General features: G+C 39.3%; 1 long non-coding RNA gene across 1 annotated transcript; it reads left to right on the top strand.

The window, feature by feature from the left end:
- Window positions 1-23: 23 nt before the first annotated feature.
- On the top strand, window positions 24-8,051 carry LOC120881951. The gene is made up of 2 exons (XR_005725363.1): window positions 24-218; window positions 8,038-8,051. It is a non-coding gene; the product is annotated as an uncharacterized LOC120881951 (long non-coding RNA).
- The last annotated feature ends 8,663 nt before the right edge of the window (window positions 8,052-16,714 follow it).

The raw sequence follows: 16,714 nt of genomic DNA, 5'->3' as shown, positions 1-16,714 counted from the left end.
ACGTGTGGCTGGGAAGTGTGAAATTTGTGTTGGGTTGTTGAGGGTTTTGGAAATTTTAATACTAATGAGATTCTTGGTATTTGTGGGGCTATATTAATAGTGTTTCAGGGAATAGTTTAAATAGAACTTCAGCTTTGGGTGTTGATAGTGGGGCTATAGCTTCTTCCTTGAGTCTTAGGGAGGTTAGTTGTTCTCCTTTTCTGGTTTACAAGACCAGCGTATCTAGTATACTGCAAAGACTTGTCTTCATTTTAAGAGATTGTTTTCAATTATGTTAGCTACTGGTATTAGTACTAGGATAAGGAGGAAATATATAATAGATGATAGTTGTCCAATAATGATGTATGGGTGTTCGACTGGCTGTCCTCCAATTCATGTGAGTGTTAGTAGGCCTGTCACTAAAATTCAGAATAAACATTGAATAAGTGGTCAGAATATCATACTTCATTGTTTAGATATGTGGAGTAGGGGTATAAAGATTAGGATTAGGATGGAGAGAACTAGGGCTAAGACCCCTCCTAGTTTGTTATGGATTGATCATAGAACTGCATATGTGAATAGGAAGTATCATTCAGGTTTGATGTGAGGGGGTGTGTTAAGTGGATTTGCTGGGGTGTAGCTGTCTGGGTCTCCAAGTAGGTCGGGTGCGAATACTAATATTATTATGGCTAAGATTAGTAGTAAGGCACCTCAGTTCAGTAGTAAGGCACCTAGGATATCTTTAATGGTATAGTAGGGGTGGAATGGGATTTTGTCTGCATCTGATGAAATTCCTATTGGGTTGTTAGATCCTGTTTCATGGAGAAAGAGTAGGTGGACTATGGTGAGTGCTGCAATGATGAATGGGAGGATGAAGTGGAAGGCAAAGAATCAGGTAAGGGTTGCTTTGTCTACTGAAAATCCCCCGCAGATTCATTCAACTAAGCTTGTACCAATATATGAAATTGCTGAGAGGAGGTTGGTGATGACTGTTGCTCCTCAAAATGATATTTGTCCTCACGATAGGATGTATCCTATAAATGCTGTGGCTATCACTGCTAATAGGAGAATTACTCCGATATTTCATGTTTCTAGGAAGGTATATGATCCATAGTATAGGCCTCGTCCTAAATGTATAAATAGGCAGATAAAAAACACTGATGCTCCATTTGCATGTATATATCAGATAATTCAGCCATAGTTGATGTCTCAGAAAATGTGAGTGACAGAAGAAAATGCTGTTTTTGTATAAGATGTGTAGTGCGTTGCTAGGAATAAGCCTGTTAGGATTTCTAGGACTAGGCAGATACCTAGCAGGGAGCCAAAGTTTCATCATGATGAGATGTTTGATGGGGCTGGGAGATCAACAAATGTATTGTTTACAATTTTTATTAATGGGTGGGATTTTCGAATGTTGGTCATTAGTGTTCTTGTAGTTGAATGACAATGATGGTTTTTCATATCATTAGTCGTGGTCAGTTTCCATGCAAGAATAATGATAACATACATTTTATTTATTTGAGTATTGTTTTTGTAATTGGTTTTGTAAGGTTTTCTTCAAAACCTTCACCTATTTATGGGGGGCTAGGGTTGATTGTGAGTGGTGGAGTTGGTTGTGGTATCATATTAAATTTTGGTGGGACTTTCTTGGGTTTAATGGTTTTCTTAATTTATTTGGGGGTCCAAGGTAAGGAGCAGCGGCTATGCTTTGCTGGAGCAGCCGTGAAGAGATACCCCACGCCCAAGGTAAGAGAAACACAAGTAAGATGGTAGGTGTTTCAAGAGGGCATCAGAGGGCAGACACACTGAAATCATACTCACAGAAAACTAGTCAATCTAATCACACTAGGATCACAGACTTGTCTAACTCAATGAAACCAACCCATGCCTGTGGGGCAACCCAAGACGGGCGGGTCATGGTGGAGAGGTCTGACAGAATGTGGTCCACTGGAGAAGGGAATGGCAAGCCACTTCAGTATTCTTGCCTTCAGAACCCCATGAACACTATGAAAAGGCAAAATGATAGGATATCAAAAGAGGAACTCCCCAGGTCATTAGGTGCCCAATATGCTACTGGATATCAGTGGAGAAGTAACTCCAGAAAGAATGAAGGGATGGAGCCAAAACAAAAACAATACCCAGTTGTGCATGTGACTGGTGATAGAAGCAAGATCTGATGCTGTAAAGAGCAATATTGCATAGGAACCTGGAATGTCAGGTCCATGAATCAAGGCAAATTGGAAGTGATCAAACAAGAGAAGGCAAGGGTGAATGTTGAGATCCTAGGAATCAGTGAACTAAAATGGACTGGAATGGGTGAATTTAACTCAGATGACCATTATATTTACTAGTGTGGGTAGGAATCCCTCAGAAATGGAGTAGCCATCATGGTCAAGAAAAGAGTCCAAAATGCAGTACTTGGATGCACTCTCAAAAACGACAGAATGATCTCTGTTCGTCTCCAAGGCAAACCATTCAATATCACAGTTATCCAAGTCTATGCCCCAACCAGTAATAATGAAGAAGCTGAAGTTGAATGGTTTTATGAAGACCTACAAGACCTTTTAGAACTAACACCACAAAAAGATGTCCTTTTCATTATAGGGGACTGGAATGCAAAAGTAGGAAGTCAAGAAATACCTGGAGTAACAGGCAAATTTGGCCTTGGAATGCAGAATGAAGCAGGGCAAAGGCTAATAGAGTTTTGCCAAGAAAACGCACTAGTCATAGCAAACACCCTCTTCCAACAACATGAGAAGACTCTACACATGGACATCACCAGATGGTCAACACTAAAATCAGATTGATTATATTCTTTGCAGCCAAAGATGGAGAAGCTCTATACAGTCAACAAAAACAAGACCAGGAGCTGACTGTGGCTCAGATCATGAACTCCTTATTACCAAATTCAGCCTCAAACTGAAGAAAGTAGGGAAAACCGCTAGACCATTCAGGTATGAACTAAATCAAATCCCTTATGATTACACAGTGGAAGTGAGAAATAGATTTAAGGGCCTAGATCTGATAGAGTGCCTGGTGAACTATGGAATGAGGTTCGTGACATTGTACAGGAGACAGGGGTCAAGACCATCTCCATGGAAAAGAAATGCAAAAAGGCAAAATGGCTGTCTGGGGAGGCCTTACAAATAGCTGTGAAAAGAGAGGTGAAAAGCAAAGGAGAAAAGGAAAGATATAAGCATCTGAATGCAGAGTTCCAAAGAATAGCAAGAAGCGATAAGAAAGCCTTCCTCAGCCATCAATGCAAGGAAATAGAGGAAAAGAACAGAATGGGAAAGACTAGAGATCTCTTCAAGAAAATGAGCGATACCAAGGGAACATTTCATGCAAAGATGGGCTCCATATAGGACAGAAATGGTCTGGACCTAACAGAAGCAGAAGATATTAAGAAGAGGTGGCAAGAATACACAGAAGAACTGTACAAAAAAGATCTTCATGACCCAGATAATCATGATGATGTGATCACTAATCTAGAGCCAGACATCTTGGAATGTGAAGTCAAGTGGGCCTTAGAAAGTATCACTACGAACAAAGCTAGTGGAGGTGCTGCAATTCCAGTTGAGCTGTTTCAAGTCCTGAGGGATGATTCTGTGAAAGTGCTGCACTCAATATGCCAGCAAGTTGGGAAAACTCAGCAGTGGCCACAGGACTGGAAAAGGTCAGTTTTCATTCCAATTCCAAAGAAAGGCAATGCCAAAGAATGCTCAAACTACCACACAATTGCACTCATCTCATATGCTAGTAAAGTAATGCTCAAAATTCTCCAAGCCAGGCTTCAGCAATACAAGAACCATGAACTCCCTGATGTTCAAGCTGGTTTTAGAAAAGGCAGAGGAACCAGAGATCAAATTGCCAACATCTGCTGGATCATGGAAAAAGCAAGAGAGTTCCAGAAAAATATCTATTTCTCCTTTATTGACTATGCCAAAGCCTTTGACTGTGTGGATCACAATAAACTGTGGACAATTCTGAGAGAGATGGGAATATCTGACCACCTAAACTGCCTCTTGAGAAATCTGTATGCAGACCAGGAAGCAACAGTTAGAACTGGACATGGAACAACAGACTTTTTCCAAATAGGAAAAGGAGTACATCAAGGCTGTATATTGCCACCCTGCTTATTTAACATCTATGCAAAGTACATCATGAGAAACGCTGGACTGGAAGAAACACAAGCTGGAATCAAGATTGCTGGGAGAAATATCAATAACCTCAGATATGCAGATGACACCACCCTTATGGTAGAAAGTGAAGAGGAACTAAAAAGCCTCTTGATGGAAGTGAAAGAGGAGAGTGAAAAATTTGGATTAAAGCTCAACATTCAGAAAACGAAGATCATGGCATCCGGTCCCATCACTTCTTGGGAAATAGATGGGGAAACAGTGGAAACGGTGTCAGACTTTATTTTGGGGGGCTCCAAAATCACTGCAGATGGTGATTGCAGCCATGAAATTAAAAGACGCTTACTCCTTGGAAGAAAAGTTCCGACCAACCTAGAGAGCATATTCAAAAGCAGAGACATTACTTTGCCGACTAAGGTTCGTCTAGTCAAGGCTATGGTTTTTCCTGTGGTCATGTATGGAGGTGAGAGTTGGACTGTGAAGAAGGCTGAGCACCGATGATTTGATGCATTTGAACTGTGGTGTTGGAGAAGACTCTTGAGAGTCCCTTGGACTGCAAGGAGATCCAACCAGTCCATTCTGAAGGAGATCAACCCTGAGATTTCTTTGGAAGGAATGATGCTGAAGCTGAAACTCCAATACTTTGGCCACCTCATGAGAAGAGTTGACTCATTGGAAAAGACTCTGATGCTGGGAGGGATTGGGGGCAGGAGGATAAATGGACGACAGAGGATGAGATGGCTGGATGGCATCACGGACTCGATGGATATGAGTCTGAGTGAACTCCGGGAGATGGTGATGAACAGGGAGGCCTGGCATGCTGCGATTCATGGGGTCGCAAAGAGTCAGACACGACTGAGCGACTGAACTGAAATGCACTGAACTGAATAGTGGGTTTTGGTTATACAACAGCTATGGCTACCGAAAAGTATCCTGAGATTTGGGTCTCTAATAAGACTGTTTCCGGGGCATTTATTACTGGTTTGTTAATGGAATTTTTGATAGTTTGTTATGTGTTGAAAGATGGAGAGGTGGAAATTGTATTCAAATTTAATGGTTTAGGGGATTGAATAATTTATGATACAGGGGATTCTGGGTTTTTTAGTGAGGAGGCCATGGGAATTGTGGCCTTATATAGTTATGGTACTTGGCTAGTATTGCAACTGGTTGATCTTTGTTAATTGGTGTTGTGGTTATTATGGAAATTACTCATGGAAATTAAGTAAGATTATGCTGGTGAAGATTGTCACTAGGAAGGAGAGGGAATATAGTTTGATTAGGCCCTTTTGGCTTGTAACCATGGTGGATGTTTTTATTTGAATTAGCGAGGTAGTTTTTGGTAAAATATTTTCTAATCAGAACTTGATGGATAATTAAATTTTAGGTTTTGGGTTGTGTTGCTAATTTTTAGTGCTAGAATAAAGCCTAGGATTGTTACTGCTAGAGCTATTATTTTTAGATAGTAAGGTATCGTTATTTGGGGGACTGTTGTTGGAGGAATATTGTTAGAGATAATAAATCCTGTGAAAAGGCTTCCAATTAGTAGGCATTTGATAGAGTCAATTAAAAGGGGATTGTTTTCATTGATAATGACTAGGGTTGTGAATCGGGGTTGTCCTAGAAGTGCAAAGAAGATAATACAAGTACTGTAGATGGCTGTGAAAGAGGTGGCAATTAGTGTTATTAAAAGGGCTCAGGCATTGGTATGTGACGTGTTGGCAGCCTCAATGATTAGATCTTTGGAGTAAAATCCAGTAAGGAAAGGTATTCCTATTAGTGTGAGACTGCCATTGATGAGGGCTGTTGTGGTGAATGGTATAGCTTTGAATAGGCCTCCTATTTTTTGGATATCTTGTGTGTCATTTAGACTGTGAATAATAGGACCAGAGCATATGAATAACATGGCTTTGAAGAAGGCATGGGTACAAATATGGAGAAATGTTAGGTAGGGCTGGTTAATGCCAATCGTTAACTATTATAAGGCCTAGTTGGCTGGATGTAGAGAAAACAACAATTTTCTTGATGTCATTTTGGGTGCAGGCACATATTTCTGTGAATAGCGTGGTGATAGCCCCTAAGCATAGTATAATGGACTGGGCAAATTTGTTGTTCTCTGTTAGTGGGTAAAAGTGGATTAGTAAGAAAATGCTTGCTACTACTATTGTGCTTGAGTGGAGTAGTGCTGAGATGGGGGTGAGGCCTTCTATTGTGGAAGATAGTCATGGATGTAAGCCAAATTGGGCGGATTTTCCAGTTGCAGTCAGTACAAGGCCTGTTAGAGGCAGGTTGAAGTTGTCTGGGTTTAATATGAAAATTTGTTGGAGGTCCCAAAGTGTTAAGTTTAGTTAGGAATCATGCTATTGCTAGAATAAATCCGATGTCACCAATGTGGTTATACAGGATTGCTTATAGGGCTGCTGTGTTTGCATCTGCTTATCTGTATCATCATCCGATGAGCAAGAATGATATAATTCTGAAGCCTTCTCAGCCAATGAATAATTGAAATAGGTTGTTTGCGGTAACAAGGATAAGTATGGTGATGAGGAATAAGAGTAGGTATTTAAAGAATTGGTTAATGTTGGGGTCTGAGTGTATATATCATATTGAGAACTCTATAATAGATCATGTAACAATGCTACTGGAACAAATATTATTGAGAAAAAATCTGTTTTGAAGCTAAGTGATAGTTTAAGGGTTTGGATAGTTAGTGTCAGTTTGAAATGATTATCTCTTGGCCTGTGTGGATAAATATTATTGTGGGAATTATACTAGTAATGAAGGCGCATGAGATGGTTGTTTTTACATAAAGTGGGTAATTGGAGGTTTTGTAGGTGTTGGAGCTTGTTATTATAATGGGTATGGTTAGTAAAAATAGGGTGGTCAATGTAAAGGAAGAGAATAGGTTTATTACTTTTATCTGGAGCTGCACAAATTTTTTGGTTCCTAAGACCAATGGATAACTACCATCCTTTAAAAGTTCGTAAAAGCCATGTTGTTAGACATGGGGGCATAGAATTAGCAGTTCTTGCATACTTTTTTGGTAAATAAGAAAGTATTCTTATTTTACTTCTTAACACAATCTAATGTTTTTTTAAACTATATTTACAGTACAAGGGCTCTAGAATAATTTTGGTGTTTAGGGATAGTAGTGATAGGGGTAAAATGTGTAATGACATGAGAGCATTTTCTCGCGTGAAGGACAGTGTAATATTGTTGATATGGTGGGTGTATTTGCCTGGTTGTGTTGTGATTAGCATGTACAGGGAGTATAGGGCAATAATTACTGTATTTGCTCCTATTAAAATAATTGTGATGTTGGATCATGAAAAAGTTGATATCACTACAAATAGTTCCCAGTCAGGTTAATTGTTGGGAGTAGAGCCAGATTAGTTAAGCTTGCTAAGAGTCATCAAGTGGCCATTAGTGGGAGGAATGTCTGTAGGCTTTGGGCTAGGATTATTGTTCGGCTGTAAATTCGTTGGTAGTTGCTAGGCAGAAAACTATGGAGGATGTAAGACCTTGGGCAATTATTAGGGCTGTAGTTCCTATATAGCTTCAAGGTGTTTGGATAAGAATGGCTACAATAACAAGTGCTATGTGGCTGACAGAGGATTATGCAATGAATGACTTTAGGTCCATTTGGCAAAGACAAATTGAGCTAGTTATGATTATACCCCATAGGGATAGTATGATAAATATGGTATGCTATAAAGTCGGTTACTGGGTTTAGGAGTAATGTAATTCACAGTATGCCATATCCCCCCTAGTTTTAGTAGGACTGCTGCAAGAACTATAGAGTGTACAATGGGGGCTTCTACATGGGCTTTGGGTAGTCAAAGGTGGAGGCCATATAGTGGTATTTTTACTATGAAAGCTATTATGCATGCTAATCACATAAAGACATTTGACCAGGAATTAGATATTGGTTGTACTCAGTATTGAAGTATTAAGAGGTTTAGGGATCCTACCGTGTTTTGGATGTAAACTAATGTAACCAGTGGGAGGGAACCTGCTAGTGTATAAAATAGGAAGTAGAGGCCAGCATTTAGGGGGTCTGTTTGTTTTCCTCATCGGGTGATAATAATAAGTGTTGGGACTAGCATTGCTTTGAATAAAATATAAAAGAGGATCTAAAGGTCATGATTAGGAATAGTTGTAGTAAGATTAGTACAGTGATAAATAGTTTTTTTTTTTTCGGGCTAAATTTTCTTTTGATAGGTGATGTTGGCTAACTATTAATATTAGGGGAAGAAGTCACATGGTTAGGATTAATAGTGATGTTGATAAAGAATCGGAAAAGAAAATTAGTGAAAAGTTGAAGCTGTTATCGCTAAACTGATTTATGAGGAGTAGGCTTGTGAGGCTGATTAGCAGGCTATGGGTTGTAGAATTAATCCAGATTATATTGCCTTTTGATGATCAGGTTAGGGATATGAGTATTACTGTGGGAATAATATATTTTAACATTGGAGTAGATTAAGGTTTTGTACATAATCAGTACCATATGTGTTTGATACTATTACTAGTAGGGATAAGCCTAGTGATGCTTCACAGGCCACGAAGACTAGCAAGATAATAGGTATTATACTGCTGCTGCTGCTAAGTCACTTCAGTCGTGTCCGACTCTGTGTGACCCCAGAGATGGCAGCCTACCAGGCTCCTCCGTCCCTGGGATTCTCCAGGCAAGAACACTGGAGTGGGTTGCCATTTCCTTCTCCAATGCATGAAAGTGAAAAGTGAAAGGGAAGTCGTTCAGCTGTGTCCGACTCTTCGCAACCCCATGGACTGCAGGATCAGGAAGAGGGTTATGGTGAGTATTGTGTTTAGGCTGGTTGTTTGTAAGGCTCAGGGTAGTGGTAGAAGGAGTGCAGTCTCTAGGTCAAAGAGTAAAAATGTGATGGCTACTAGGAAAAATTGTAGTGGAGGTGAAGGAATTCCAGTTCAGCTATTACAAATCTGTAAAGATGATGCTGTGAAAATGCTGCACTCAATATGCCAGCAAATTTGGAAAACTCAGCAGTGGCCACAGGACTGGAAAAGGTCAGTTTTCATTCCAATCCCAAAGAAAGACAATGCCAAAGAATGCTCAAACTACTGCAAACTGCACTCATCTCACATGCTAGTAAGGTAATGCTCAAACTTTTCCAAGCCAGACTTCAATAGTACATGAACCATGAACTTCCAGATGTTCAAGCTGGTCTTAGAAAAGGCAGAGAACCAGAGATCAAATTGCCAACATCCGCTGGATCATGGAAAAAGCAAGAGAATTCCAGGAAAACATCTATTTCTGCTTTATTGACTATGCCAAAGCCTTTGACTGTGTGGATCAAAATAAAACTGTGGAAAATTCCGAAAGAGATAGGAATATCTGACCACCTGACCTGCCTCTTGAGAAATCTGTATGCAGGTTAGAAAGCAACAGTTAGAACTGGACATGGAACAACAGACTGGTTCCAAACAGGAAAAGGAGTACATCAAGGTTGTATATTGTCACCCTGCTTATTTAACTTATATGAAGATTACATCATGAGAAATGCTGGACTGGATGAAGCACAAGCTGGAATCAATATTGCCAGGAGAAATATCAATAACTTCAGATACGCAGATGACACCACCCTTATGTCAGAAAGCAAGAACTAGAGTGTCTTGATGAAATTGAAAAAAGAGTGTGAAAATTTTGGCTTAAAGCTCAACATTCAGAAAATTGAGATCATGGCATCTAGTCCCATCACTTCATGACAAATAGATGGAAACAATGGAAACAGTGACAGACTTTATTTTTCTGGGCTCCAAAATCACTGCAGATAGTGATTGCAGCCAGGAAATTAAAAGACCATTGTTCCTTGGAAGAAAAGTTATGACCAATGTAGACAGCATATTAAAAAGCAAAGACACTACTTTGCCTACAAAGGCCCATCTAGTCAAAGCTATGAGTTTTCCAGTAGTCATGTACGGATATGAGAGTTGGACTATAAAGAAAGCTGAACGTTGAAGAACTGATGCTTTTGATCTGTGCTGTTGGAGATGACTCTTGAGAGTTCCTTGGACTGCAAGGAGATCCAACCAGTCCATCTTAAAGAAATCAGTCCTGAATATTCATTGGAAGGACTGATGCTGAAGCTAAAACTCCAATACTTTGGCCACCTGATGTGAAGAACTGACTCATGTGAAAAGAATCTGATGCTGGGAAAGATTAGGGGCGAGAGGAGAAGGGGACAACAGAGGATGAGATGGTTGGATGGCATCACTGACTCAATGGGTATGAGTTAGATTAAACTCCAGGAGTTTGTATGGACAGGGAGGCCTGCCCTTTTGTAGTCCATGAGGTTGCAAAGAGTTGAACATTACTGAGTGACTGAACTGAACTGAACTAAAAAGATATCTAGACTCCCATAGTAGTAGCAGCATTGCTTATAATAGCAAGGATATGAAAGCAACCTAAGTGTTCACTGATGAACGAAGATATAAACAAGTTTTGGTGTATCTATATATAATGGAATTATATTTAGCCATCAAAAGGAAAGACATCTTACTATTGATGGCAACATGGATGGACATTGAGGGGATTCTGCTAAGTAAAACAATTAGGAAAAGAGAAATACAAATACTTTATGATCTCTATTATACATAGAATTTAAGAAAAAAAACTCATAGAAAGAAGTTAGATTTGTGGTTATCAGAGATGAAAATTGGCAGAGTGGAAGAATTGGGTTAAGGAGGCCCCAAAGTTACAAACTTATAGTTAATAAATGAGTACTGGGCATGCAATCTACAACATGATGACTAAAGGTAATAGTGATATATAGTATATTTTAAAACTGCTTGCAGATTAGACACTAAGACTTTTCATCCCAAGGAAAAAATATTGTATTTTTCATATTTTTGTTTCTACATGAAATGTTGGACATTAACTTAACCTATTGTGGTAATCATTTCACAATATATAAAAGTCAAGTCATTATGCTATATACCTTAAAACTGCACAGTGTGTTATATCTCTTATATCTCAATAAAATTGGAATAAATTTTTAAAAGAAATAAAACTTGAAAATTCACAAGTATGTGGAATTTAACCAACATAGTCTTGAAGAAAAATTAAGTCAAAGAAAAAGTCAAAGAATAAATTAAAACATAAGACAAAAGAAAATGAAACATACTGATACTTTTGAGGTGCAGTAAAGACAGCACCAGAAGTGAAATTCATAATGATAAGCACCTACATTAAAAAAGAGACATCCCAATACACAACCTAACTTTACATCTCAATGAGCTAGAAAAAGAACAAAGACCAAAATTAGCAGAAGGAAGGAAATAATAAATATTAGAGCAGAAATAAAATAGAAAATAGAAAAACAGCAAGAAAAAAATCAATGAAATTGAGTTAGTTTTTTAAAATATTAACAAATTGATAAAACTTTGGTCAATTAAGAAAAAAAGAAGACTCAAATAAACAAGAAATAAAATAAGAGACATTACAACTAGTACCACAAAAAACACATAGTTTCAAAAAATTTTGAAACTGCTATAAACAGTTACATACCAACAAACTGAATAATCTAGAAAAATGAGGAAATTCCTAAAAACAATCTATCAATACTGAATCTTTTTTTTTCCACATCAATTTTTTATTTTTATTTTTTAATTAGTTTAGTTTTTAATGGAAGGATAATTGCTTTACAGAATTTTGTTGTTTTCTGCCAAATATCAACATGAATCAAGTCTGAATAAAAGACTAAGAAATAGAAAGTCTGAACACACATATAACTAAAAGCTCCCCAACAAAGAAAGGGCCAGGACCACATGACTTCATTGGTTAATTTTAATGCACAATACAGAGAAATCAACACCTACTTTCTCAAACTCTTTCTCAAAAAATTGAAGACGAAACACTTTCAAGCTCATTTTATGACAGCAGCATTATCCTGCTACCAAAGCACAGCAAAAATATTACATGAAAAAAATACAGGCCAATATCCCTGATGATTATAGATGCAAAATCCTCAACAAATGCAAATTAACTGATGCAATGCATCACATTTACAGAATAAAGGATAAATATCACATGATCATCTTGATGGATGCCAATAAAACTCTTGATAAAATTTAACACCATTTTGTGAAAAAACTCTCAAAAAACTAGAACTGGAAAGCATCCCAACATCAAAAAGCCCACAACTAACATCATACACAATGGTGAAAAGGTGAAAGGTTTGATTTTCTTCAAACATCAGGAACAAGGAAAAGATGACCAAACAAATGGGAAGACATGTTCACGGATTGAAAGACTTAATATCATTAAAATGTTCATACTGCCCTAAGCAACTTACAGATTATTGAATTCTTAACAAAATCCCAATGGAATATTTTTACAGAAATTGAAAAAAATAATTCTACAATTAACATGAACCCACATAATACCACAAACAGCCAAATCAATCTTGAAAAAGAATAAGGCTGGAGGCATCACATTTCCTGATTTCAAATTATATGACACTACAATAATTAAAATAGTATGCTGCTGGCATAAAGACAGATTTATACACCAGTGGAACAGGAAAGAGAGAGCAGAAATAAACTCACACATATACAGTCAATTGATCTTTGATGAGCGTTTTAAGAATACACAATGGGAAAAGAACAGTCACTTCCACAAATAGTATTAGAAAAATTGGATATCCACAGCCAAAAAAAAAAAATGAAATTGGATGGTCTCGTTGGCACCATATACAAAAGCCAACTCAAAATGTATTAAAGACTTAACATAAGATCAGAAACCATAAAACTCCTTGAAAAAAATCATAAAGGAAAACCTTCACAATGTTTTTGGCAATGAGTTCTTGCACATGAAACCAAAAGCACACAGAACAAAAACAAAAATAAACAAATGGGAGGGGGCGGTTCTAAGATGGTGGAGGAATAGGATGGGGAGACCACTTTCTCCCCAACAAATTAATCAAAAGAACATTTGAACGCTGAGCAAATTCCATAAAACAACTTCTGAATGCTGGCAGAGGACATCAGGCACCCAGAAAGGCAGCCTTCGAAAGGAGGTAGGACAAAGTATAAAAGATAAAAAGAGACAAAAAAGAGGTAGGGATGGAGATCCATCCAGGGAAGGGAGTCTTAACAAAGAGAGAAGTTTCCAAACAACAGGAAATACCCTTTCCAGCGGGTCTGTGGTGAGCCTTGGAATTTCAGAGGGCAAAATAACCGGGGGGAAATTAAATAAATAATTAAACCCCACAGATTACATGCCTAATAGCAACTCCCAGTGGAGCAGCAGCCCAGACACTCGCATCCCCCACTAGCAAGCGGGGGCTGGATATGGAGGCGCAGGCTGCATTGCTTAGGGTAAGGACCAGACCTGAATGCCCTGAGGGCCATCTGAGGGAACTAGCTTGAGATAGCAACCCAGACTGTGGGATAGCTATCCCACAAAAAGCCCAAACCTAAGACACCACCAGGCCCGCTCACAGAACAAAGGACTGAGCAGAGCTAGCCGGCTGTGGACTGGCCCATCCCCCACTGAAGACAGGCAGGCGAGGACAGCCAGAGCCAGAAGGGGGCAATCGCGGCCCCAGAGAGACACCCTATGCCAAACTGCAAGCAGACTTCATTGCTAACCAAGACTTCTGGGATTCTGGATGGTCAGCACCCACCGGGAGGGTCGCAGCCAGAGATCAGCTCCCCAGAAGAGATACATGGCACACCTGAGAAGGTGCGCCAGTTGTATACCCAGAAAACCCAGCAGCTGGGACAGGGGAGGTGATAAGTCACAGCCTTCAACTGGGGGCAACAGCGCTAGCCAAGAACCTGGTAATCTGAGCTGCTCAGACCAGGGACAGGCACAAAATGCAGGCCCAACCAAGTCTGCGCCTTTGTGGAGTACCCGAGAACCAGAACCTGAGTGGCTTAGACCTGGGAAGTGCATGCAAACCAGGGCCTGCATCAGACAGTTCCCGGCAGAACAACCTAGAGTCTAAGCAGTGCAGACTGGGAAAGCACACACGCCATGAGCAGGGGCAAACCCAGTGTGGTTGAAACACTGTAATCACATGCCAGTGATATTTGTTTGCAGTGTTCCTACCTCACCACAACATGACTGAACAAGTGAACCTAAAAAAAGTGACCACCACAGCCCCCCTTGTGTCAGGGCAGAAATTAGACACTGAAGAGACCAGCAAACAGAAGAAGCTAAAATAAACAGAGGGAACCGCTTTGGAAGTGACAGGTGCAATGGATTAAAACCCTGAAGTTAGCACCAACTACATAGAAAGGGGTGTATAGACCTTGAGAAGTAAAAGTTGGACCAAGGAACTACCTGAAAATGAACTACCTGAAAATGAACTGACCCCACACTGTCCACAACAGCTCCAGAGAAAGTTCTAGATATATTTTTAGTATTATCATTTTTTTAATTAAATTTTTTTATTTTTAAGTCCCCTATTACTCCTTTAATTTTTATTTTTATAACCTACTATTACCTTGCAAAAAAAAAAGATGCCATTTTAAAGCAAACTTCATATATATATATATAATTTTTTATGACTTTGTTTTTTTTTTAATATTGTATTTTTTAGAATCTAACCTCTATTCTAGATTTTTAATCTTTGCTTTTTGGTATTTGTTATCAACTTTGTACCTTTAAGAACCCAATCTTCAGTACCCATTTTACTTGGGAGTGAGATCACTGGCCCGATTGCTCTCTTCCCCTTTGGACCTCCCTTTTTCTCCACCAGGTCACCTCTATCTCCCCCCACCCCCTTTTCTTCTCTACCCAACTCTGTGAATCTCTTTGTGTGTTCCGGGCTGTGGAGAACACATAGGGAACTGATCACTGGCTGGATCTGTCTCTCTCCTTTTGATTTCCCCTCTTCTCCTGGCCACCTCTGTCTCCTTCCTCCCTCTTCTCTGTGTAACTCCGTAAACATCTCTGAGGGACTCAGAATGTGGAGTGCACCTAGGGAAGTGATTACTGGCTAGCTTGCTCTCGCCCCTTTTGATTCCCCCTCTTCTCATCCTGGTCACCTCTCTCTCCCTCCTCCCTCTTCTCTTCTCTTCTCTTCTCCATGTAACTGTGTGCACCTCTCCGGGTGTCCCTCACTGTGGAGAAACTTTTCATCTTTAACCTAGATGTTTTATCATCAGTGCTGTATAGATGGAGAAGTCTTGAGGCTACTGTAAGAATAAGATCAAAAAACAGAGGCAGGAGGCTTAAGTCCAAATAATGAGAACACCTGAGAACTCCTGAATCCAGGGAACATTAATTCATAGGAGCTCATCAAACACCTCTATACCTACACTGAAACCAAAGCACCACCCAAGGGCCAACAAGGTCCAGAGCAAGACATATCATGCAAATTCTCCAGCAACACAGGAACATAGATCTGACCTTCAATATACAGGCTGCCCAAAGTCACACCAAACCCATTGGTATCTCATAACTCTTACTGGATACTCCATTGTACTCAAGAGAGAGGAAATCCAGTTCCACCCACCAGAGGACCGACACAAGCTTCCCTAACCAGGAAACCTTGACAAGCAATGTGTCCATCCCCACCCATAGTGAAGAACCTCCACAATAAAGAGGAACCACAAACTGCCAGAATACAGAAAGGCCACCCCAAATACAGCAATATAAACAAGATGAAAAGGCAGAGAAATAACCAGCAGGTAAAGGAACAGGATAAATGCCCACCAAACCAAACCAAACAAAAGAGGAAGACATAGGGAATCTACCTGGTAAAGAATTCCAAATAATGATAGTGAAAATGATCCAAAACCTTGAAAACAAATAGGAGTTACAGATGAATAGCCTGGAGACAAAAAATGAGAAGAAGCAAGTAAGGTTTAACAAAGATCTAGAAGAAATAAAAAAGAGTCAATACATAATGAATAATGCAATAAATGAGATCAAAAACACTCTGGAGGGAACCAACAGTAGAATAACAGAGGCAGAAGATAAGATAAGTGAGGTAGAAGATAGAATGTTAGAAATAAATGAAACAGAGAGGGAAAAAAAGAAAAAAAAATGAAAAGAAATGAGGACAATCTCAGAGACCTCTGGGACAATGTTAAACACCCCAACATTTGAACATAGGAGTCCCAGAAGAAGAAGACAAAAAGAAAGACCATGAGAAAATACTTGAGGAGATAATAGTTGAAAACTTCCCTAAAATGGGGAAGGAAATAGCCACCCAAGTCCAAGAAAACCAGAGAGTCCCAAACAGGATAAACCCAAGGTGAAACACCACAAGACACATGTTAATCAAATTAACAAAGATCAAACACAAAGAACAAATATTAAAAACAGCAAGGGAAAAACAACAAGTAACACACAAGGGGATTTCCATAAGGATAACAGCTGATTTTTCAATAGAAACTCTTCAGGCCAGGAGGGAATGACAGGACATACTTAAAGTGATGAAACAGAAAAACCTATGCCCCAGATTACTGTATGCAGCAAGGATCTCATTCAAATATGAAGGAGAAATCAAAAGCTTTATAGACAAGCAAAAGCTGAGAAAATTCAGCACCACCAAACCAGCTCTCCAACAAATGCTAAAGGATCTTCTCTAGACAGGAAACACAGAAAG

Source organism: Oryx dammah, unplaced genomic scaffold, assembly GCF_014754425.2.
Source record: "Oryx dammah isolate SB20612 unplaced genomic scaffold, SCBI_Odam_1.1 HiC_scaffold_23, whole genome shotgun sequence".
Classification (NCBI taxonomy): Eukaryota; Metazoa; Chordata; class Mammalia; order Artiodactyla; family Bovidae; genus Oryx; species Oryx dammah.
This window is presented reverse-complemented; position numbering and strand designations above follow the sequence as displayed.